The sequence below is a fragment of the Triturus cristatus genome, chromosome 3_1, assembly GCF_964204655.1.
Source record: "Triturus cristatus chromosome 3_1, aTriCri1.1, whole genome shotgun sequence".
Classification (NCBI taxonomy): Eukaryota; Metazoa; Chordata; class Amphibia; order Caudata; family Salamandridae; genus Triturus; species Triturus cristatus.
The window spans coordinates 791,135,430-791,159,277 of NC_140583.1; the positions used below are offsets into that span (position 1 = coordinate 791,135,430).

General features: G+C 46.8%; 1 protein-coding gene across 27 annotated transcripts in view; it reads right to left on the reverse strand.

The window, feature by feature from the left end:
• Positions 1-23,848, reverse strand: part of LRRFIP1 (LRR binding FLII interacting protein 1) — a 458,695-nt gene that overhangs the window by 105,284 nt on the left and 329,563 nt on the right. The window lies entirely within an intron of this gene.

The following is a 23,848-nucleotide window of genomic DNA, read 5'->3' on the forward strand; positions in this document are numbered from 1 at the left end:
CGGTGGGAGATCTGTAACAGTTGAAAATGTGCGTCCGCATCTTCTCAACAAACCGGACCAGCGTTTGTTCGTTGTACGGCCAGTGGACCCTGTCGAAGGCCTTCTCCGCATCTATGGCTAGGAGCACGTATTTCCCAGGGAAGCGGGAGGCCTTCTCTATTAGGTGCGCAACACATTTCGTGTTGTCGTTGGTCTGGCGCTGCGGGATAAACCTGGCTTGGTCGGGATCCACTATTTCCTGCATGCAGGGGCCGAGCCTGGAGGCCAAGATGCCAATATAAAGTTTCAGGTCTACGTTTAAGAGGGAGATTGGCCAATATGACCCACATTCAGACCTGTCCTTCCCTGGCTTAGGAAGATCGGCGATCACCGCTTCTAACATGGAGGCTGGAATCGTGCCAGTCGTTGCAAAGGAGTTGAAAAGCCGGGTGAGCATGGGGGCAAGAGTCATGCAGAACTGTTTATAGAAAGCTGCGGTGTAGCCATCCGGGCCGGGGGATTTGCCCAGTTTCAGGCGGGAGATGGCTGATATAACCTCCTCTGGTCTAATATCCCTCTCTATATGGGTCGCTTGGTCCGGTGTCAAGGCAGGGAGGGAGACCTGGTTTAGATATGCCTCTAGGTCAATGCCGTCGAGCGACTGCGCGTCGTAGAGTCGAGCGTAGAAGCCACGGACGGTCTCGGCGATGGCCGTGTCCTCCGAGTGTAGTTCCCCGGCATCGTCTCGAATTTCCCGGACTCCCTCTCGCAATCGCGCCTCTCGGCGTCTGTTTGCTAGAAGGCGGCCACACTTGTCCCCTCCCGTGTAAAAGGAGTGGCGGAGCCGTATCGCCGCGTATTCTGCCTTGTCATGGTCAATGGCTGTTAATTGAGCCCGAGCAGCTATCAGTTGCTGCCATATGGGAGGTGCGCTGGTGCATCTGCTCCAGATCCCGTACCGTCTGGGTCAGCTCATCCCTCTTCATTTTGCGGTCCGCATTGTCTGCTGATGAAATAGCTCTGACCTCCCCCCGGATAACCGCTTTAGGAGCCTCTCACCATGTAGCCAGGGCAGTATCTGGGTTATCGTTGTGTGCAAGGAAGTCCTCTAGGGCTTTCTGTAGCTGGGCCACTGTGCCAGGTCTGTGCAGTAGGGCATCTCGGAAGCGCCAGTGTCGGGCTGGACGTTGAAGGTGTGGGAGGGCTAGAACAATTTCCATTGGGGCATGGTCAGAAAGGATAGCTGTCAGAATGTCAGTTGAGAGAAGGGCATCACGCAGTGCCTTAGAACCCAGATAGTGATCTAACCTAGCATAGGTTTTGTGAGCGTTGGAATAGTATGAAAAGGCTTGTGACCGGGGGTGTGAATGTCTCCAGAGGTCAGTGAGGTCCAGGTCTCAGAGTCTGGAGAGACCCGCGGGGGGGAAAGGGCCCCCACCTGACTTGTGCGCTGACCTATCTAGCTTGTTATCAAACACCAAGTTGAGATCCCCCGTCAGCAGGATATTGCGGTCGTGTTTGGCCATAACCTCAGTAAGGGCGCCGTGCAGAAAACGTTCCTGACTTTCATTAGGTAAATGGATCCCACGTGCAAGACATGGCCCGCTACAAGGAATTGGCAAGTAAGCAGTCTGCCCTTTATTTCCACCCCCTTCTGTAGCACCTTCCCCTGGAAAGCCCTGGAGACCAAGATCGCCACCCCTGCCCTCTTGGTAAGTTGGGGGGAGGAGAATTGAGTCGGGAATACCTGGGACCTAAGCCAGTGGCAGTCCTTAGCTAGGAGGTGTGTTTCCTGAAGAAGGCATACATCCGTCTTTGTACTCTCTAGATAGGAGAGGAGGGTTCTGCGTTTGATGCGATTGTTAAGCCCCCTCACATTAAGCATGAGTACCTTAATAGAAGCCACTCGCATCTAGTATCTGAAGGTTGGTTGATGCCAAACGGGAGCACCAGGGCGGCATGGGCTCTGCAAAGTCAGTGCAACTGATAAGAAGATGTGGAACTCCTTGGACCGGGGCCCCCCCCCCAGCAAAAAGGGGACAGATATCAGAACAGAGCAAAGAGAAGAAGAATTCAAGAACCCACAAATGATAAACCCAAAAAACTAAGGCACAACCGGTGCCAGAGAGTATCTGAAGTTCGATCACAAGTCCGGCATCCGAGGATGACCTGTGAAGGAGTCTATGGGGATGTGGAGTGGCCAATGGGGAGCCTCAACCCCCTCTCCCCCAACCTGAACAGCGGCAAACCACTTAAAGGATATAGCATTGTGGCCAAACTCTATGTCTTTGACAGGGCGCCCGGCAGGGCCTCCAGGACGGCCTGCTGTTCTTGCTTGACCACTTGCGGATCTGGCCGCCGGGCTCCCCGTCTCCGCCAGCGCTGCTGCCTCCATTTCGGGCAGTCGTCAGTGGGGCCGGAATCCGTGCGTTCATCGTCCTCTGTGTCGTCTGGAAGAGAGATCCCCAGAAGTTTGCTGGCCTCAGTCAGAGAACGGAGCTGGAAAATTTTCCCCTCATGCTGGAAGACAAGGCGGAAGGGATGTCCCCAGGAATAGGTGATGTTGCGCTGACACAAAGCCTCTGTGATGGGCCGGAATGTCCTGCGTTTCTGGAGTGTTATGGCCGCCAGATCTTGGTAGAGGGCCGGCGACTGGTTGTGGAAGGTGATCGGTTGGAGAAATCTGGCTTTCCGTAGCATCTCCTCCTTAGTGCGAAAATCCTGGACACAGACCAGGATGTCTGCTGGGGGCGCCAACAGTGCCCTGGGTAGGCATACCCTGTGTGCTCTGTCAGGTTTCAGGTCGGTGTCCGGTGGGTTGCCCAAGATGTGATTGAAAAGGGCGCGTACGTATCCAAAAATGTCCCCGGCTTCCTCATTGGTGCCCACCCCCCGGATGCGTATATTATGGCAGCACGAGCAGTTTTCAAGGTCCTCCAGGTGGGATTGGACATCCACTTGCTGCTCGTGGATACGGAGAACCTCTTGCTGCATGGCCGCCAACTCGGTGTCACGAGTGTCGCTTTTCTCCTCTAAGGACGCTACCCTCTCGCCTATGACATCGACATCCTTGCGTAGATCCTTTATTTCTGCCATGAGATCGCATTTCGCCGTCTGGAGGTCCTCACGTAGGGCTGCAAACAGGGACTCCAGAAAGGCCCGCGTCACTGGTGCGTCTTCAGCATTACCCATTTGTGCCGCCTCACCTTGCCGGCCGGGTGTTGTCTGGCTGCCACCTTGAGCACAGGCAAAGAGGTCCTTAAGGGAGTTCTCCTTTGGGGCTGATTTGTCTCTCCTGCCCCGGGATGTGGACATGCTGTGCCCCTCCCACCGCACCAGGCCCGACAGCTGCGCGGCGAGGAGCGCGTGTGATGTCTGAGTCCGCTCTCCACCCAGGCAAGGTAGACCCACGCCAAGTATGTCACCCCTCAGGTAGGTATTTGTCCAGTGGAATTCTGCGGGGCCCCTCCGCCGCCACGATGTGCCACCCTTGGGTACCAGTGCAGCGCTACAGGCGCCCAATTGCCATGTGTGTCCCAGACCGGGCGAGCGTCTTCTACCAGAGCCTCCCTCTGCGAGTCGCAAAATGGCATGAGGGGAACACAGCGTCGAGATTCACCAGGGCCCCGTCGGGCGTCTCATAGCAGGGGCCCCCAGAGGTGTGCAGTGTGCAAATCAGGAGTTTCGGCGAGCCGAGGCCCAGCCCCGAAGGTCCACCCCACTGCAGCTGAACGGGCAGAGGTGACAGTCCCGGGGTCTCCGCAACCCCTGGGCCAGCCGGTTCACAATCCGGCAGTCGCAGCTGTGCAGCGGGACTTACTGTCGCGGGGGGGGGGGGGGGGATGTCCTGTGTTGTCAAAGGCTGGGGTAGCTCAGAGTGCGCCGCATTGCTCACCGCAAGACTGGAGGCCTCGTGGACGTAGGTTGCTGCGCTCCGGCGCTCCTCAGCTAGACCGCCTCACAGGGCCCGGGCCTCCCGGCTGCCCCCAGACCCACCGCCACTGTGTGCTGGCCTCAGACAGCAGGAGACACCTTGGCGCCTCGAAGTCTGTGCTCGCTTCGCTGCAGCAGCTCGTGACGCTGCGCCTGCCGCTCCGGTCTCCGCAGCCTCGGCAGTGCCGCTCTCAGCATCTCGCGTTCATCCGGGCGGGAGGCCTGGCATGGACCAGGAAGCGTGGGAACACTCGCCGGTGCCCCCAAACAGCCCAGCCGAAGGATCACCGGTTGTTGCTGGGCGCCACGGTGCACAGTTTTGCCATTGCCGGTGAGATGGAAAGCCGATGCTAATGTTTATGCTGCGGCGGCTGAAGGAGAGAGAGAACAGAACACGTCTTATATCTCCACCATCTTGGCCACGCCCCCGACATGTAGGTTTTAGGGTATAACTGGGGTGCCTTTAGCGGTGTTGTATCCCTGATCATCGGTTTGCAGAGAGGCCTAGCTGTTCCTGTTCCTGTCCCTGTCCCGTTCCTGGGTCCTGAATCTTTGTTCCCTGACTATTTCTGGCGACCCCCACCGTCTCCTCGGCCAAGGGGGTGGTATTGCTGGAGCAGAGTTTTCTGTTGAAAATCTATTGGGTTTTTAAGCTCTGGTTTGTCTATATGTCGAAAAATTAAAAAATATTAATTTGTAACTATTAATTATTTGTTTTGTGTGAATGTTCTGATTAATCAATACGAACTAACAAGAGAAAACTACACGTGGGAATGCATTCATGTTGCTTAATAATAATGTGCAGGTTTAATTAAATGAATGTTGCTGAGTGCTGTTTGTTTTAAAGCACAAAACGCTTTTGAAATAACGTGTACTAATGCTTTATTGTGTTGCAAAAAAGCTAGATAATTACATACACATAAGGGTATTAGTGGGGTTAACACTGTTTAATCACTATGCTGTGGTAACGTTGTTTTTGTCTCTTTTAATTAAGATGGTCTGTTTTGACCTATCAAAAAATGGCCGCCGTTTAAAGCCTGCATTCGAGTAGCCGAATTATGATGAGAAGGCCTTGCTGAACATGGTCGAGAGTCATCTGACCACGGTCTTCCCCTGGTTTAAAAAGTTTTCCGTGAGGACAGCAGCTCTGGGCGAATGTCCAAGTGTCCTTGGAGGACAAGGGAGCCACAATGAACTTTGTGATTACAGCGCTGGTTCCGAGGTAATGTGAACGTAAAAGAAACATTTGTAAAACTCGAGTTTCCTTCTTCCGTCTTTTTATTTTTGTGATTTTTCTGAGCGGAGATTTTCCAAATGTAGCGATGCTACATCCTTTCCTGCTCGCTCTGCTCAGCGGTTCAGCGGACGTTTAGAACATTTCATGTTTCTTTAATTTGCAAGATTCACTATAAATATTGTTAGCCTAGAGAGGGTCTAAGGCCACTTCTTCCCAAACCTGCGTTGGTGAGGATCGATGCTGTAAGGACGGCGACTCGGGAGACTTCTACTGAGAGACCTGTCCTGACCCGTTCATGACATTTAGCTAGAATAGGTAATTATGAGAATAATGATTTACTTTGATTGATTTCCTTTGACTAATTTTAGATAAAGTACCATTATTTTAAAATACAGTGTTGGTGGTTATTTCTTGTCAATTATTGAATACACAATTGTGGTTTTATTGTTTATATCATGACTCAAGACAGTGTCAATTTGGTCTTATCGACCTTAGTGTAGATGCAGGGTGTTTAGGAGTTTTTCTTCCACAGGTTTAGTGAATCGAGCGTATGTTAGTAAAATTGGCCCAAGTGTATGATGAGTGCATGTGCGTGTATCTGTGAAATTACTCTATCCGTGGAAGTAGGGAGAATTTATATGCCCTAATCTGCACCAGTATTTCACAGATCCTTTGGGTTGGTATTATTCTGACTTTGTTCTTTGCATAATTATTTGCAAATTTATTTTGTCTCTGAAACTGATGTCTCTTGATCTATCCACTCCGTCATGATTATTGTTTTGCATTATTTTTGCTGAAACCGATTTCTCTTAATCTATCCACTCCTTCACGCGCATATTAAATTGATGATACGACCGACACTGATTGCATATGCTGATGTTATTCTCTCGCTCTCTTTTAAATTTCATTGTTTGCACTGTGACGTTATGCAGATGAGCATAATATTTTACATCGATTATGAGATAAAGCTTTATTAATCTTACAGAAAGTCTGTGATCATTTAGCTGACTAGATAGTTGGTTAGATAAAGTGCTATCATTACCATCAACTATTCAACTAATTGGTCTATCGACCAAGAGGAAAAAAAGTTGATGTATAGGATTAGTTTTGTATCTAGAAATGTTATAGTGAACCTGTGAAAGTAACAAATCTTATGTAATTAAATCTTGAACCCTAGTGCATCAGGAATGTGGGTGACTGTGCATGGGCCATTTGTGAGTTAGAGTGTATTAATCCCTGATTAGGTGTCAAGCTGGATCACACGTAATCTCACAGATTACCATAGAAGGTAAGGATTATAGTGTTCGCCACCAACTCTAACAAACCCTAGTGGTTATCACTTTGATGATTTGTGTTAGGCCCTAATGAAAGGGATATGTCACAAAATAATCTACATTAGGCTGTTTTATGAGAGAGAGTATTTTACTTTGCAAACTATAAATTTGTATACATTTGGTACGTAGGGAAAAGTCATGCCAAAGGCCATAGGTCTGGTCTATTTATTCTGAAGAGTAATGACAAGGGCAGTAGGCCTTGCTTTCTTATTGTGAACAGCAGTTGTTCAAGCCTATAGACATTCAACATTGGTTTGTTATTGCTCTGTAGTAAATCCTACAGATATTTTGTTACATGGAATCTCAAAGATTACCGTACTAGGCAAAGGGTTTGGCATTAGTTACTTCCGCTGACAAACCGTGGGTATAGAAGATTTGTACAGTGAGAATCCTTGTTAAGCCCCTTTAGGAAAGAGTATTTTGCTTTTCCAACTGCAATTTTGTATACATTTGTAATTGTATTACTTTATGCCTGATGCTTGCTTTGTTGGAAAGCTTACACTCAGCGCAGTAGACCAGAGCTGGTTATGGTGACAAGCCAATGAAAAAACCATAGACTTGATTGGTATGGATGGAAAGCAAAGAACATAAGTTTGGTAAGTTTATTATGAAATGTTATGATAAAGGAAGTAGACCTGGCTCATTTATTGTGAAAAGGAGTTGTTGAAGCCAATAGGCCTCTATAAGGAAAATGCTACTTACCCAGTATGCATCTGTTCTTGGCATGTAGAGCTGTAGACTCACATGCTGTGCATACGTCTGCCATCTAGTGTTGGGCCCGTACGTTTGCACTTTGTTTTTGTTCAAAGAAGTCTTTTCCAGTCATGTGGTAGGCGACTCCTCCTTTTGGTGATGGTGCATATGGGCATAGACTGCATTGTTAGATTGTTTTCCCACAGCGGGTGAGAATGGAGTTAGTAAGAGTAGAATAGAGATGTCCATGTGTAAGTATCTAAGTAAGATAGTACTGGAATAGGTACAGGTAACCGGGGAGGAAGGTGGGAACATGTGAATCTACAGCTCTACATGCCAAGAACAGATACATACTGGGTAAGTAGCATTTTCCCTTTGAGGCATGTGAGCTGTAGATCACATGCTGTGCATAGACTATACAGCAGTATTCTCCCAAAGCGGTGGCTAACCTGTAGCTGTTGTAGTGGTTTGAAATAGTGTATATAAAATTGCCTGGCCTACATTAGCTTGTTGTCTGGCTAACACATCTACACAAAAGTGTTTTGTGAATGTGTGTGGTGTAGACCATGTTGCAGCTTTACAGATGTCAGTTATGGGAATATTTCCTAAGAAAGCCATAGAAGCCCCTAGTTTGCGAGTGGAATGCGCTCTAGTAGAAATGGTAAAGGGTCTTTGCTTTTGCATAGCATGTTTGAATACATTTGACTATCCACCGCGCAATACCTGATATAGAAATGGGATTGCCTTTGTGTGGTGGAGCAAAAGCGGCAAAAAGTTGTTTAGTGTTACAAAAAGGTTTTATTCTTTCTATGTAATACAGCAATGCTCTTTTAACATCTAAAGTGTGTAGCGCACGTTCTGCCATAGAATCTGGTTGAGGAAAAACACAGGGAACTCAACAGATTGGTTGATGTGGACGGCAGAAACTACTTTAGGTAGAAATTTAGGATTATTGTGAAGGACCACTTTGTTTTGGTGTACTTGTAAAAATGGTTCTTTTGTGGTTAATGCCTGAAGCTCACCCACTCTCCTGAGTGATGTGATAGCAATGAGGAAAGCAACTTTCCAAGTGAGAAATTGTAGTTCACATTTATGTAAAGGCTCGAAGGGTGGATCCATTAGCCTGGTAAGGACAATATTAAGATTCCACACTTATTCAGGTGGAAGTCTTGAAGGAATAACTCTTGAGTTCTTCCATGAAGGCCTAAATAAGAGGCACTCTGAAAAGGGACAGATGTTGTCTATTTTGAAGATAAGCGGCTATTGCAGCGAGATATAAGCGTATAGATGTGTACGTTAAATTTGAATGTTGTAAATGTAGTAGATAACAAATGATATTTTGAACAGAAGCATCAAATGGGTTGACATGGTTGATATTACAATAAATAACAAACTGCTTCCATTTTGCTGCATAGCAAGCTCTAGTAGTAGGTCTTCTGGCCTCTTTAATGATATTCATACAGGCTTGTGGAAGATTCAGATAACCAAACTCGAGGATTTCAGGTGCCAGATCGCAAGGTTGAGGATCTGGATGTCTCATCTCTAAATGGCTATGCGTGAGGAGACTGGGTGTGAGATGTAGCTGTTGATGAGGAACTACTGAGAGTTCTAACAGGGCAGTGAACCAAGGCTGGCGAGCTACCAGGATTAGTGTGAGGGATGTTTGCCTGAGCTACCTCACCACTAGTGGAATGAGTGGGAGAGGCGGAAAAGACCAGTTCATCCAAAGAGCATTGCCTTTGGATAATGGGTGTGGAAACCTGGAGGCAAAGTTTGGGCATTTTGCGTTTTGGTGTGTGGCAAACAGCTCTATTTCTAGAAAACCCCACATCTGAAAGTATGGGAGGAGAGCTTGAGGGTGAAGTTCCCACTGGTGGATCTGTTGTCTCGGTCTGCTGCGGATATCTGCAATCTGAGTGTGTACTCCTGGGAGGTGTTCCGCTAGGAGATACATTTTGTGATAAATGGCCCATCTCCAAATGTCCTGTGCAAGGTGTGACAGTTGGAGAGTGTGTGTCCCTACTTGTCATGTTGTCTGTACGTATCAGGACAACTTTGCTAGAAAGACTGCTCGCTGCTCTAGATGATTTATGTGGAGTCGCTTTTCCTTTTGACTCCATAAGCCCTGAATTGTGTGAGTTTGGAGATGAGAGAGCGATGAGTGCGGCCGTACACCAACACTAGATCTGTCAATCGACCCTGAGATGGATTCCACTGGCATGCTAAACATTCTTGAAGGGGACGCATTTGAAGTCTTGCATAAGGAACTGTCATGACGCAAGATGCCATCATTCCTAGTAGTTGCATGAATACCCGAGCTGGTAGTGAGTGATCGGGTTGAAATTTGGAAATGAAAGCCTGAATATTGTGAATTTTGGCTGGATTGGGACAGGCTAGATCTTTTAAAGTATCTACAATGGGCCCCAAGTATGTTTGTGTATTGGAGGGGTGAAGATTGGATTTTGACAGATTGACTGAAAATCTGAGGTCGTGTAGTAAGTGTACTGTTGTTTGAGCGTGCTGTAGGCACTTTGTGAGAGAGCTGGCTTTGATGAGCCAGTCGTCTAAATATGGGAAGACGTGAACATGGTGTCTTCGCAGATGTGCACCGACTACTGCCAAGCATTTGGGGAATACTCTGGGAGCAGTAGTTACTCCGAATGGGAGCACTTTGAATTGATAATGTTGTCCCGCTATTACAAACCGGAGGTATTTGCAATGAGCGGGATGTTATGGAATATGGAAGTAGGCGTCCTTTAAGTCCAGAATGGACATAAAGTCACCTTGTTGTAACAGAGGAAGCACCTGCTGGAGAGTGACCATATGGAAGTGATCTGATAGAATGTATAGGTTTAATTCTCTGAGGTCCAATATAGGCCAGAGAGGACCGTCCTTTTTAGGAATTAGAAAATAGAGAGAGTATACCCCTGTCCCCTGATATTGTAGTGAGACTGGTTCTATAGCTCCTTTTTCCAGAAGAGATTGGACCTCTTTTTTGAGTTGGTGTAAATGTTCTGGAGATAGTTTGTGTGTTCGTGGTGGAATGATTGGAGGGTTGCTGGTAAGCTCCAGGAAGTAACCAGATTGGATCTTTTGTAAAACCCATTTGCCTGATGTGACTGAATTCCAGACTGGGAGAAATTGAGTGAGACGTCCCCCGACAGGTGTTGAATGATTGGGAGGGAGGGGAAACAAGTCACTGCCTATTGGTGGCTGGGGAAGTATGGGGCGTATTACCTCTATCTCTTCCTTTGCCATGGTTTCCCCAAAATCCACCTTCAAAATAACCTCTGGTAGAGGGCGATTGACTATGTGGCAGGGGCGCTGACGCGACATTTTCCCCCTACTTCTGGTGGGACAGTAACGGGCGCCATCTTGCTAAGGAGACGGTCTAGTCTCTCGCTAGATCGCCCGCACCATTCTATAAATGGAGGGAAGGGCGCTGACGGGTGCAGCGGGTGCGCGGGCGGCACGCCTAAGGCGTTCCAAAGGCAAGCCCGTCTGCGCCCGACACTCGGCCTGCGCCAGTCACGCTGCCGGTTCCCATCTAGAAAAAGTATACACACCCAATCACTTGCGGGAGTGGAACACCAATAAGCAGTGTGAGCACTACATGGATGTTAATAAAATCAGAGGCCCGATTATGTGTCGAAAATGTCAGGTACGGATACCCTTTAACGAGCCTTTTCAGACAAGGGAAGAAGCAAAAGGAACCTGTCATCAGGTGTCCATTAGGGGGGGGGTTAATTAATGCACGCTCTCTAGTTCGACACGCCTTAGACATCAAAGAGCTAATCATGGACAATGACTTAGACTTCTTATGTATTACGGTAACTTGGCTAAAGGAGGATTGTAATCCGGATATTGCAGTCGCCCTGCCCCCTAACTTCACCATGTGTAGGAAAGATAGAGAGGATGGCAGGGGAGGGGGAGTAGCCATCATACACAGAAGACAAATGGAAGACCTTCACTTTACATGGTCTAAAGGGAGCAGAAAATATGGGCTTTTGTTGCGCCATAAATGATTCCTTTTCCGGGGTTTTAATATATCGCCCCCCAGGCAACAGCATTACGTTCCTAGATTCATTAGGGGACGCTCTCAGCCAAGCGCTGCTCAGATATTCAAACTTTTCACTGCTCTGAGATATCAATCTACATCTGGAATGTAGTAATAGCCCGGGAGTTACTTCCTTTCTGGAAACTGTCACCCCGCTAGGCATGAAACAAGTTGTCCAGGGATCAACACAGAGCAGGACACACGTTGGATGCTGTTTGCACCAACCTTACCTCACTCCAGATAGAAATTCCAATCCCACAGTTCTGGTCTGACCACTGTTTTATCCCTTTAGCCATCCCAATACCCAATAGGGACCATGCAGCCATGAATAGTAATTCGGGGGCACCGAGGCGCAAATGGCACCTATTAGCCACCAATCCTTCCTTACCGATAATTGCCCAAGATATGGTTCCAACATTGACTGGCGAACCTGGAGAGGATTCTCACCGGTTCCATAGCTGGATAACATCCATAAGTGAAGAATTAGCTCCCTCAAGGCGCTTTGCCAGAAAAAGCAAAAGAAAAATACATAATGATCCATGATTTTCGAAAGAGTTGGAGGGACTTCATCTACACTGTAAACAACTTGAACGTAGATGGAGAAGGGGATATGAAGCATCCTACTTGCAGATTTTCAAAACTTTAAGGAAGCAATATTACTCAGCTATTAAATTAGCCAAAAAAAGAGTATTTCAACAATAGAATAATGATGGCAAAGCATAACCAAAAAGAAATCTACGAAATTGTAAAATTCTTCACAGATCCCAAAGCCTTACATTCAGAAATTCCTCCTTCCAAAATACAGGGAGATGGGGGGTGGACCGGGAGGGTTTTTTTTAAACTTAACTGTCTTGATGGTGGTTCATGCTGGCCCTGCTTTGTGTTGTGCACCGTTAACCGATCTCATGCTATTTGAACATTGTACTGTAATCTTGACTGATATGAGCGATGTTAATAAAAAGATTAAAAAAAAAATAGAAATTCCCCCTTCCCAAAAGTTTTGCGATGAAATTGCATTATACTTCGAAGATAAGATCAAGACTATCCAAAAAGATTTTGGGACTCACAGCCCGCTGGATCATATTAATGAAAAAGTGCCAGACTATAGGGAGGACAGACCTGTCCTTCAAGCCTTCCAAACCGCTACGCTATCTCAGACTCAGGAGGCTATATTGGCCTGTAAATCGGGCTCTCCATTGGACGCATGCCCCCGATATTATTACATCATATTATTGATATAGTAAATCCCGTGATCAATAATATTGTGAATTCCTCCCTATCCACCGGCATAGTGCCGGACGAATGGAAATTCGCCATTGTGAAGCCACTCAAGAAAAAACAATGTAGATTCATGTAACCTTTTCAATTACAGGCCTATATCCCCGTTACCGATCTTAGGTAAGATCACAGAGAGAATAGTTTATAAAGAACTCTCCAGCTTTTCGGAGTCAGCTCAGATTTTTCACCCCCACCAATCTGGGTTTCGTCCAAAACATTCGACCGAATCGGCGTTACTGGAGATATAGGACACCCTGAAATTTATAACTGACAACGGCAGGAAGGCAGTCCTGATCCTTTTGGATCTGTCTGCCGCATTTTATACCATCTCGCACAACATCTTGCTAGCCAGACTGAGATCCTGCGGCATTTCTAATTCGGCACTGGCATGGATTACATCCTTCCTGTCGAACAGGAAGCAGGTTGTCGCTCTAGGATCCTTTCTCTCGTCTGAATGTACCGTCACCAAGGGTGTCCCACAGGGGGCTTTTCTTAATCCATTTCTTTTCAACATATATATGGCCCCACTTATCTCGCTGATCTCGACTTTTGGGATCGAAACTACATCTTACGCTGATGACACTCAGCTGATCCTGTCATTGGAAAAGAATTCCACGGAAGCCGAATAAAATTTCAAAGCCTGTCTTACGGCAGTCATCAAATGAATGAAAAATAACCATCTTCGCTGTAATAGTGATAAGAAGGAAATCTTACTGATTGGAAAAAATAATTCTTTCCAACCAAAGGATTGGTGGCCAGAGGACACTGTAGCGCCCCCCCCCCCCCATCAATTGTGGAGGTCGCAAAAAATCTGGGAGTGTGGTTCGACGCACCCCTCTCTTTCAAACCTCATGTTCTAAAAGGTAACAGGGACTTGTTTTGGCCTTATTAAAACTCTGAAAAAATTCATTTGACCTGATTCCGCTTGCTGCAAGGAAAACAGTGGCTCTTATACTCTTACTACTGGACTACTATAATAGTATTCTGGCAGGGACTAATAAAGCTACCCTGAGGAGACTACAGGTAGTACAGCATGCAGCAGCCAGATTGGTTCTAGGGCTCCCTCGTAGAGTGTCTGCCTCTGCCGCCCTAAAGACCCTTTACTGGCTTCCGGTTCATAAAAGAATTTTGTTTAAATTACTGTTGACGGCCTTCAGAGCATTTCGCCAACTGGGTCCTGTATACCTCTCAACAAGATTTAAGCCATACACTACGAGGACACTTCGATCTAGCACGGCAAATCTGCTTAAACGGCCTGGCTTTAAATTGATAACCAGAAGAGGGAAATCTGATACGGTTCTAGGGGCAAAGGCGTGGAACTGTATGCCTAAGGAAATTAGAGCAATGGAACAGGAAGAGCAGTTTAGAAAGGCACTAAAGACATGGATCTTTGGAACATCAGATGCCTATTGTCTGACACTTATTTAGGCCTTAATCGGATACAGCTGAACTTTGTTATTTGATAGCGCCTAGAGACTCCGTTAGGAGTGGCAGCTGCGCTTTATAAGCTATACTTTTCATTTAATTTCTAATGAAGTGTCCACTGCAGGACCAAATAAATGCTCCTTATTAAAAGGTGAATTTAAAATAGATGCTTGAACCTCCGGCCTAAACCCGGATATCCTAAGCCAAGCGTGACGTTTGCGAAGGATGCTGGTGGTAATAGCATGTTAAGCTTCCTGGATGAGGTCATGAGCCTTGGATTTATGCTCATCAGGCAGGTATTGCATCAGTTGCTTTAGCTCATCATAATGAGCTCTGTCATACCTTGCTACGATTGCTTGCGTATTAGCTATGCGTCAATGATTGGCTGCTTGCGCTGCTACTCTTTTGCCTGAGGCATCTATTAACTTGGACTCTTTATCGGGAGGCGGAACATCTCCTGTTGACTGAGAATTAGCTTGTTTACAAGCATTTGATACCACCAACTAATCTAGTGGAACCTGACCTGACCCCTGATGAAAATTGGGTCTGTAGGTGCAGCTTTGTATTTCTTGTTCACTCTAGGTGTGAGTACCCTAGCTCGCACTGGATATTTGAATACTTCATCTGCATGTTTTAAGATACCTTTGAGCATATGTAGTGTATGTGTTGAATTTTTTGATGCACTTAGTGTCTCGAATAGGAAATCTTCCTCAAGAGGCTCCTTATGGAGTCGCACTCCATGATACTGTGTTACTATTAAGCAACTCAGTAAACCCCACATTATCATCTGGAGGAGAAGGCCTAGATGGGTATAGGTCTGGATCATTATTATTAGGATCAGTGTTATAGTCGAGCCAGGGGTCTGGAGCATCATCTTGTGGCACATGTGTGTCCTCATCTTGATCCCCCATCCCCCTCATTCTGCTGATTTGGAGATTGAGGTTGGGGGGAAGTTGTGGGTATTATGAGAAGGTAAGAATCAATAGGAGGAGAAGGTGAGGAAGGTAAAAGAGGTAAAGGAGAAGTATTAGTCCCCATATTCTTTTTCTTTAAAGGGATATGGTAAGATTCCTCAAAATCTGGCTTTCTTTTCCCTGGCAGCTTTGCAAAAAGGTGTCCAGTTTTAGGGTTAATAACCAGTTTTTTGTCGAAGATTTCGGAGCCGATGATTTCGGAGCCGAAGTATGTTTCGGTGCTGGAGTTTTTAAAGGCTCAATTGGCTTGACTTTCGGTGCCGAAGTCTTGGGTTCGGTCTACGAAGGTCGACTCTATCCCGAGCCGGAAGGTTTGTAACTTGTTTCGGTGGCAGGCGTTCGAAACCTTATCTCGGTGCCGACCTTAGCCCGAAGGTGGAGGAGGGACCAGAGCCTTTTTAAGGGGTAGTTTTTGGGGCAGCGGAGTACCTTCACTCACGGTACGCTGACCGGATGTGATGTCATCCTCGATGTCGGAGTCTTCCTCGGACACATAGATTTACTCTTCCTCCTCTGCCTCGGCTCCATGTGTTACGAAGATCTCTTGGTCGACCTCTTCTTCGTAGAGGTGTGGAGCGAAGTCTTTGTAGTCCTTGTGTTGATACATCTCGTGACGTCGAGCTCGACGTCGAGCCCGTGTTCGGGTGATAAAGACAAATTGCACACGGTGTGGAGATCGGTGCGGGGGTACTTAGAGTGGGAACCGGGGCAGAGTTGAAATGGAGTCCGTTCCATCGACTGCAAACTCAGTCAACGCGGCTATGCCCCAAGGCCTTGCACGAAACTTTTCGATCAAAGTTTTTCTAAATGGAAATGATACGCAAAGGCAGTAATACGCTATCGAGAAACAATACTGTTGAGGGTAGTGGAATGCGCAACCAGAGAACGGTGTCGAATCGGAGCTCAGCAATTCACGTCCAAACCCGAAGACGGAAAAAAACCAATCTAACAATGAAGTTGATGCCCATGCGCACTATCACCAAAAGAAGGAGTCCCCTACCTCGTGACTGGAAAAGACAAAACAAAGTGCAAACGTCCGGGCTCAACACTAGATGGCAGACTTATGCACAGAATGTGATCTAGAGCTCACATGCCTCGAAAAGTGGATTTATCACACTATGTTACAAGCTTTAGAGAGTTATTTGGATACATGTACTCTGAGATTACCATAGCAGGGAAGTGTTTTGGTCATCCACTCTGGCAAATCCTGAAAGTAGACTATTCTCACTGTGATGATTCTTGTTAGCCCTAATGAAAGCACGTGTGTATTATTGTGCCATCAGTAAATCTGCATTTATGTAATTTTATAACTGTTATCATGATGTTTGTAAGCTGATGCACACTTCAGTAGGCTTGTGTCAGTTATACTGTCAAGCTAATGGAAAAGGCTACAAGCTTTATCGGTTTAATGGAAAAAGATTTGGCAGAATTCTTAGGAGCGATCTGTAAGTAAGTTTGACTTACATATTGTGAAAAGCATGTCGTAAAGGCAATAGGTTTATATGGGTGGCTTGTGATTACATCATGCCAACGCCTGTAGGTAGGTTATTTGTAAGAGTGTGTGAAATTCATGTACTCACAAAGTTTTGGGAAAATTGGGAAAATTATATGAATTGCGAATGTCATTTAGCAATGTAGTTTACTGCAAAATGCGTTCTTGCATCAATCTTTAACACGATGATAGATATTGCGCTAAATCGAGTGCAAAAAACACAAGTAATGCAAACAATAGGGTTTTCAGCACCCTGTCGTCTTGAAAATGGCATCTTTACTCCTGCAATGAAAGTAATGGCTTGCTTTCATTTTCTTGATGGATGAAATAAAAGGCAGGGAGCGGAGTATATATAGGCCGGACTGTGGGTTTCTATGCAAGATTACAGACAGTTATTCTAGTTGATGACCAGATGAAAACCTGGAAAAAGAACATAATTTGCATTATTCCTGATCGGACAATAAATTATGAAAAATGCATATCTCTTAAAAGATAAGCAAGTTCCGTCTGCATGCCCATATTAACAGATAGTCTGCCTATATCCACAAAAAGATTTATGATCAAACCGCCCGGGTACAACCTACACTGTAGGGGAAATTGACTTGGTCCAATACCAATTTCTCAACCTGGAATTCGCTTCAGCCGGGCCATGCAAATTAAGGCAACAGATTAGCTGAATGGCTTCAAAAGTTTGCACTCCAGGCAAAAAAGCCCCTGAAATGATAGAATACGGATAAGCAAGCAAAGTTCTTGGTGTTTGCCAGGCAGGGAAAGATGGTTAGCGAAACTGATGCTTCTGTAGACCTACTAGCTGATAAACAAGCAAGGTTCACCTCTGGGGAAAAAAATGTTATTCCCAGCAGTCAAGAGCTAAAGAGACAAAGCACCTCCTGGCCCAAGGTCTTTGTAAGAGAGTTCAATAATCCAGATCTCATTCAAAGTGTCCTCATGCAAACTGTATTCTATTCTCTACTTCAGTGGTCATTTTGTCGTGATCTCATTTTTTCTGAGCTTACCATGGGCCATTTCTGCCATGCTTAAAATAACTCATTGCAGATGGGATTCACAGAAATAGTTTTTGAGCTGTAGGTGGCTCTTCTCTGGTGTAATTAGCATCTACCTACCAAGATGACAGGTATGGAGGTGTAATTCAGCTTGTTTTTTTGCAACAAAGCAGCTCTTAAACTCAATGCAACTCTCAAGCAAGGACTTGTTTGCACTGGTGAACGGTCAAGGGCACTCATTCAGTGACAACATTATAAATGTTCTGACTCACTCGGCATATAGCCCCCGCCCAGAACCCTATCAGTTCTTTTCTGCATCTAAGCACTGACCCACCGCAGTGCTCCCTGTGCCCACCCCAGATTCCCAACCCCCTGCTTTTATCCCGAGCTCCCTACAGTGCTGTATTCACGGCTGACAAAGTAAACAAGTTCTATTCATCCCCCCCCCAAAAAAAACTCCACCCACTTCGGCCTCCCCACCTGCCACATAAGTAGTAAATAGTTTAAAATGGCATGGTGGTCTACAAACTGTGGGCTTGTGTCCCTTCCAATGTCCCCCGCCCACTGACTGCCCTCCATTAGGTTGGGCCTCCATCAGGTTTATGCTTCACGGTTCCCTGGGGGGGTTCAAATATAGCAGCTTATGGTATTTAGGGCAAATCTATTTGTTGAATTCCAGTGAGCATAGCCGTAAGAGGAGGATCACAGCTCCTGGTAGGTGTCTAGTTTATTTTTTATGGCTAGTGTCAGTCGTTCCATACCCAAGAGATGCCATTGCTGGTGAAGCCATGATGTGTGTTCTGGGATCTAGTCTGAAACCCATATAGAAAGGATCGTCGGGTGTGCTGGTCCTAATGCCAGAGCCATTTGTCTGCCTCTGTGGGACTTCAGAGGGTATTTTCAGTGTGGCAAAAGGGATAATCCCAGTGGTATCAAAGCGGTCGCCAATCCTTCTTCACCTCACTGTTTGCCAACGCTGAAGTGTTCATCACACATGCCTGGAATGAAATCTGGATAAGCAAAGAGGGGGGTCAGTGGTGAAGGATGGGTTGTAAGTTCGTTTCCCACTGCCACCCTGTCCCATACTGCTGGTGTAGCCTGTGTAGTGGGTGAGGAGTACAACCTCCAGGCCCAGCTCAGTCGGGACAGCCATGGTATCTTCCATATCGCAGTGCCTGCTATTGCCTTGTCCATAAAGCACCAGTGTTTCTCAAAATCGACCAGATGTGGACTGATATGCAGTGGCGGCTGGTGTCATTTAAAAGTGGTGAGGCGTGAAATTATTGTTGTCCTGCGCTGCAGCGAGCGAGCGTAGCGAGTGAGCCCGAACAACCTACAGGGAGTTCAAGGAGGAGTTCCCCCCGAGAAATGTTTGAAAAAAAGAGTGGACAAATTGTGCATTTTCATATTTAAAATCAGGGTAGCAACACTTCTCAACAGGGATGCTTTACCTTAAATAAGACAGTTCCAACCGTTCTCACCAGGGCTGCTATACTTTTAATCTGAGAGTACCAACACTTCTCACCAGGACAGCTATACTTTCAATCAGATACTACCAACAGTTCTCACCAGGGCTGCTATACTTTTAAGTAGACAGTACCAACTCTTGTCACCAGGGCACATATACCTTATATCAGAGAGTGCCAACACTTCTCTGTGGGGTTGCTGCACTGCTGGCACCAGGCAGGAGAAAAGAGGGGACCGGAAACAGCCAGTAGCAGCCCGACAAACAAGCTATCACATCTCACATAGGTTAACTCCAAGCGCTTACTATCAGTTGGGAGTCAAAGCAAATGGCACCGTAAATAAAGTTCATCCTTTTAAAGAAAAAGAAAAGTGGTTCCGCAGAGGCAATATAGCTGATGGTGAACGACTAGAAAGCGAAGACTGCCTGCGGATGCAGGCATGTGAGAAATGAAAGCAATGCAAAGATGCCACTGACTGTGCAGGTGCATACATATTTGATGTGAACTTCACTTGACATTCTCTGCCTCACCTTAAATCATATGATGCGGCCATGTAATTGAAACGGCAGCTTGTCATCACGTGTGCTTACCCCACTCAGAGCGACATTATGTAAGGAATCTGCAGCATCCGAAAGAAAATGAACCCTTGGCTTTCAAAGAGCAGAAGCTGTTTTTATTATCGACAATCAGCGCAGCATGCTACAAATTGCCCCAAGGTGTTTTTTTTTAATGTCATAGGGCGGACAGTCACCGCCTGGTGGTTCTGCTTTTTTTTTTTTCCGGTGACTTGTCTAGCAACTATCCATTTTCGAGAGAGCACATCGGCCAACTTTTTCCGAGAAAAAATCCGCTTAAGGCTTTAAAAAAAGCGCTTTTGCAAGAATTCAGTTCACACGAAGCTCATTCACAAAAAATGATCTGTCAACGGTTAGAGAGGACTATTCTGCAAAAACACACAGTTCCTTTTACGAGATGCGGATCAAAGAAAACTATCAATGGAAACAGACGTGTCTTCCATGGACTGAGGTCCATGAGAAAGGAATGTCTAACGATGGAGCCTCGTGTTAAGTTTCAGCCGAAATGGGCGCGGGGGGATAGGGTTGCGGGGGGAGGGGTCCGGGAGTTGCGTGGGTTCACAGGGAGAGGGCTTTTGAAGCGGGACGGTAATTAAAAAATGTTTTAAACTTACCTTTCCCTGGGTCACGCGCCGCCGACTCAGCACCTGCTGCTCCAGGCCAGGTCTGCGTTTGACAGGCAGCCTCCCTCCCCTAAGCCAATCACAACGCAGCAATTGCAGCGTTGTGATTGGTGCGGACGGCACCCAGCCGAGCGCCTACGGGGAAGCCATTTTCTCTATGTAGGCTGCATGCAGCCTACATAGAGACAAAGGGAGAGTGCGCATGACTGGTTTGGTCGTCCCCAGGGGGCCGACCAAACAGTCAGGGCTCACAACAGTGGGCAAGCCACTCCCTCCTGCCCTCGAGCAGGACCGCCCACTCGCTCGCCCGCCCCCAACCAGGCACTTCTGCTTTCTCGCAGTGTGAGAAACAGAAACATAAAATGGTAGTTTTACCATTTTATGTTTCTGCTTCTCTCACTGCGACAAAGCAGTGGGGTGACGCCCCTCCGGCCCAATGGTGGTGCCGCCTCTGCTGATATGTACGGTGTTTTATCATGGGTGGTCTTTTCCCATTTGATACAAAATTGTTAATGTCCTTTTGCATAGTTATCAGGGTGGTGTTATGGGTTATGTTTGGAAGGTATATAGAATTTTAGGTAGAATAGCCTTTTTAATTGACGTAATGCGGCCCAACCACAAGTTGCCATGACTGAAACTTTTATTTCAAGTGGCGGGTATATTTGACCTATGTTGTTTTGGCTGCTGAGGGAGTGAGTTGTATCCCTAGGTCTGTGGACCAGGCAATCAGGAATTGGGTCGTTAATTGATCTTGGTGAGCTGGCCTCACGGTTAAGTTCATTATGTGGCATTTGGCGAGATTAACCATGAACTCAAAAACGTCCCTGAAAATCTCCAGGTCCTGAACTAGCGCTGGTAAGGGCATAATTGGTTCTGATAAAGCCACAATCACGTTGTTTGCATAAAGGCTGATGGTATGGAACTGATTGAATGTGTTGTACCATGGGCTTCATGTACGAAGCGGAGAGGCGCCGGGACATTGGGCAGCCCTAGTGTATCTCCTAAGGTATAGGGAAGGGGTATAAAGGCACCCCGTTCACTTTCACTGAGCTCCTTGGGGAACGATATCGGCTAAATGTCCAGCAGCAGAACTTATACCTGAACCTAAAGTTTTGTTTAACAGTGGTGTGAAGCCATCGGTTCAGGGGATTTCAATGGTTTTAGGCGTACTATTGTTGGTAATTATTCAGAGATATCAATGGGTTTCTCTAATTACTATGCCTGTGCTCGCATGAGATTTTGCACCTGTGCTCCCTGTAAGCAAGCAGAGAATTCTCCAGAACAGAAGTCATGGGTGGAGTAGAATCGCACATAGAAATCCCTGAATGCCTGGCCTATTGGGTCATCCCCAGTAATTTCGATGCCATCCTTTCCTGTTATTCTACAGACTGTGCCAGCCTGTATTGTGGCATGTAGATCATGTGTTAGCATTTTCCCACATCTATTGCCCCCAAGGTAAAATTTGGGTTTCAGGTGCATTGTGGCAAATTCCACCTTGTCCAGATCTGATCTTTTAGGTTGTGTTCTGGCCTTGTCTAGGGCTCGCCAGATCCTGGGAGTCCCCTGTTCATTTATATATAGCTTCCAATTCTGTGAACTCGCTCTCTAGTTGTGCGCGCTTATTTCTACGGAGCCGATTGTCATTTGCAGAAATCGCAATCCTTTCTCCCCTTAACACGGTCTTCCCTCTTCCACAGGGTTGCCACCCCTACCTCCCTGGTGTTGCTATTCCATAGGTAGTCCTGAAGGGCTGTAATGAGTGCCTAGACATGAGTAGGGTGTTGAATAATTTTGTAATGTAACCTCCAGGAGCCTATGAACGCCTCTTTAAATGTCAGGGTTATTGGGGAGTGGTCAGACAGCGCCATATGGTTAATATTTACACATTGGACTAGTGACTGTTTCTACAGTTACTGGTCGGATGTGTACATATTGACTCTACTAAGTAGTCTGTGAGTGCATAGGTTTTAAGAGCCGCTAAGTAAAATGTGTAGTCTTCTTTGTGGGTGTGCCGGCCTCCATTGGTCCACGAACCTGCAGTCCTGCAGCTATGTTTGATCCCTTTTAGATAGCGTCACGGTCTAACCATATCCTCGGCCCGATCTGTCCATGTAGTTATTCATAACTGGATTAAAATAGCCATCCACCAGTATGGCCGCACCTGGGGCCTGTAGTATCTCAGGCAGGGTATTAGGGAGCAAGCTTTCTTGGTGCTCATTGGGGACATAGACTGTTGGAATAATAAGGGGTTGGTTGCCCAACCTAATACAGTATGCTAGCAGGTGCATCTTTCGCTGGGCTACTCTGCATATTATCTTCCCTCAGAAATTCAAAGATATGGATTGCCATCCCCTCATGTTTTGCCAATCCTGCTTACCAATATTGCAGGGGGAACCCTCGGGACCTCATTCTATGCTCGTCCCTTGGTAAGAGATGTATTTCTTGCATTACAAAGAAGTTTCCCTCAGCACCACCACCCTTTTAGTCAAGGCAATTAGGCCTCGTACGTTGAGGCTGATAATATGAATAATGGTGAAGTTGGTGAATATGTAGATACATGACCCTCTGTAGTGGGCAAAAACCTGTATTTGGTGGTGTGTCGGACAATGCAATCGGTAGTGTCATAGCGCCTACCTCAGCTGCCATTAAAGTGTTGAGATAGGCCGAGGAGATGGTTGTCAAACAACTTATTCCCCGCAGATAACTAACAATAACCAAAACAACAAACCATTGGTTAACAAGTCCATACATTATGGCGGTGATGGGTACGAGTCTGTTGAGCCATGCCTGGACTGGGGATTGGCCATCTCTCCACATATTTATGTATCTATCAGTTCCCCATGTCACTAACTAATCTTACTTGATCAACATAGGTGACCCGGTCAGTGTCCCAGCGATTGACAGCCTCTCGCGATTTCCTCCATCAGCAGCCAGTCTCTTCCAATACTTTATCCAGGCTACCCAGTCTTTCCTGCAATATTGTGCTGAAGTCCAGTCGTGAAGCTTTAAGAGAGTTGCACTCTCTGCCAATGGTACTCTTGGGTCTTTGGTGCTCCCCTCTACTTCCAGGGGGTCTTCGCGAACCTGATTCAGGAATGTCCAGAGCCTTGTGTGCCTATGAGTGTGTCTTTATCTGGTGCAGACCCTCTCATCTGACGACTGGGCAGAATGGGAGGGTCGACTGTGGAGGTGGAGTTGTAGTCTGATCTGTTGTATCACCTCCTGGCCTGCTCAACAGTGTGGGTGGCGACTTTGAGTCTCCTGCGAGCTCCTTTCCCAGTGAGGCAGTCTTGCAGGTCCAATTGTTACAGGGGCCGGAAACCTGTTATCACCCAGGGCCTGCTTGGCCCCAATTTGGCTCTGTCCGGGTGAAGAGTCAGCTGATCGGTCAGGGGCTCAGATCACTGCTGGTTTGTCTGCTTCGATCTTGGTCATGAAGCCCCATGATCTCCTTGCGGTTTAGGCCACATGCTGTGATAGTCGTGCACCTACTCAGTTCTCCATCGAGCTAGGGTTACCCGTGCCCTCCTTCTGGGCAGGCCCCTGCCCAATAGCTCCTCCTTGTGGCTCGTGGAGGCAGCTGCAGTTCCAACCTTCGCATCCTCAGCAAGGCCGCCGACCTCTTGCATCCCAATGGCACAGGGTCTCTCAGGATTCTACTTACATTCACTGAGGCTGTTGCTTTGATACAGGCCCCACTTTATCTGATAATAACTAGCAAGCAGAGGAACGCAAAGAGCATTTTACCCGCCCCGCAATCTTGGCCACACCCACCAAC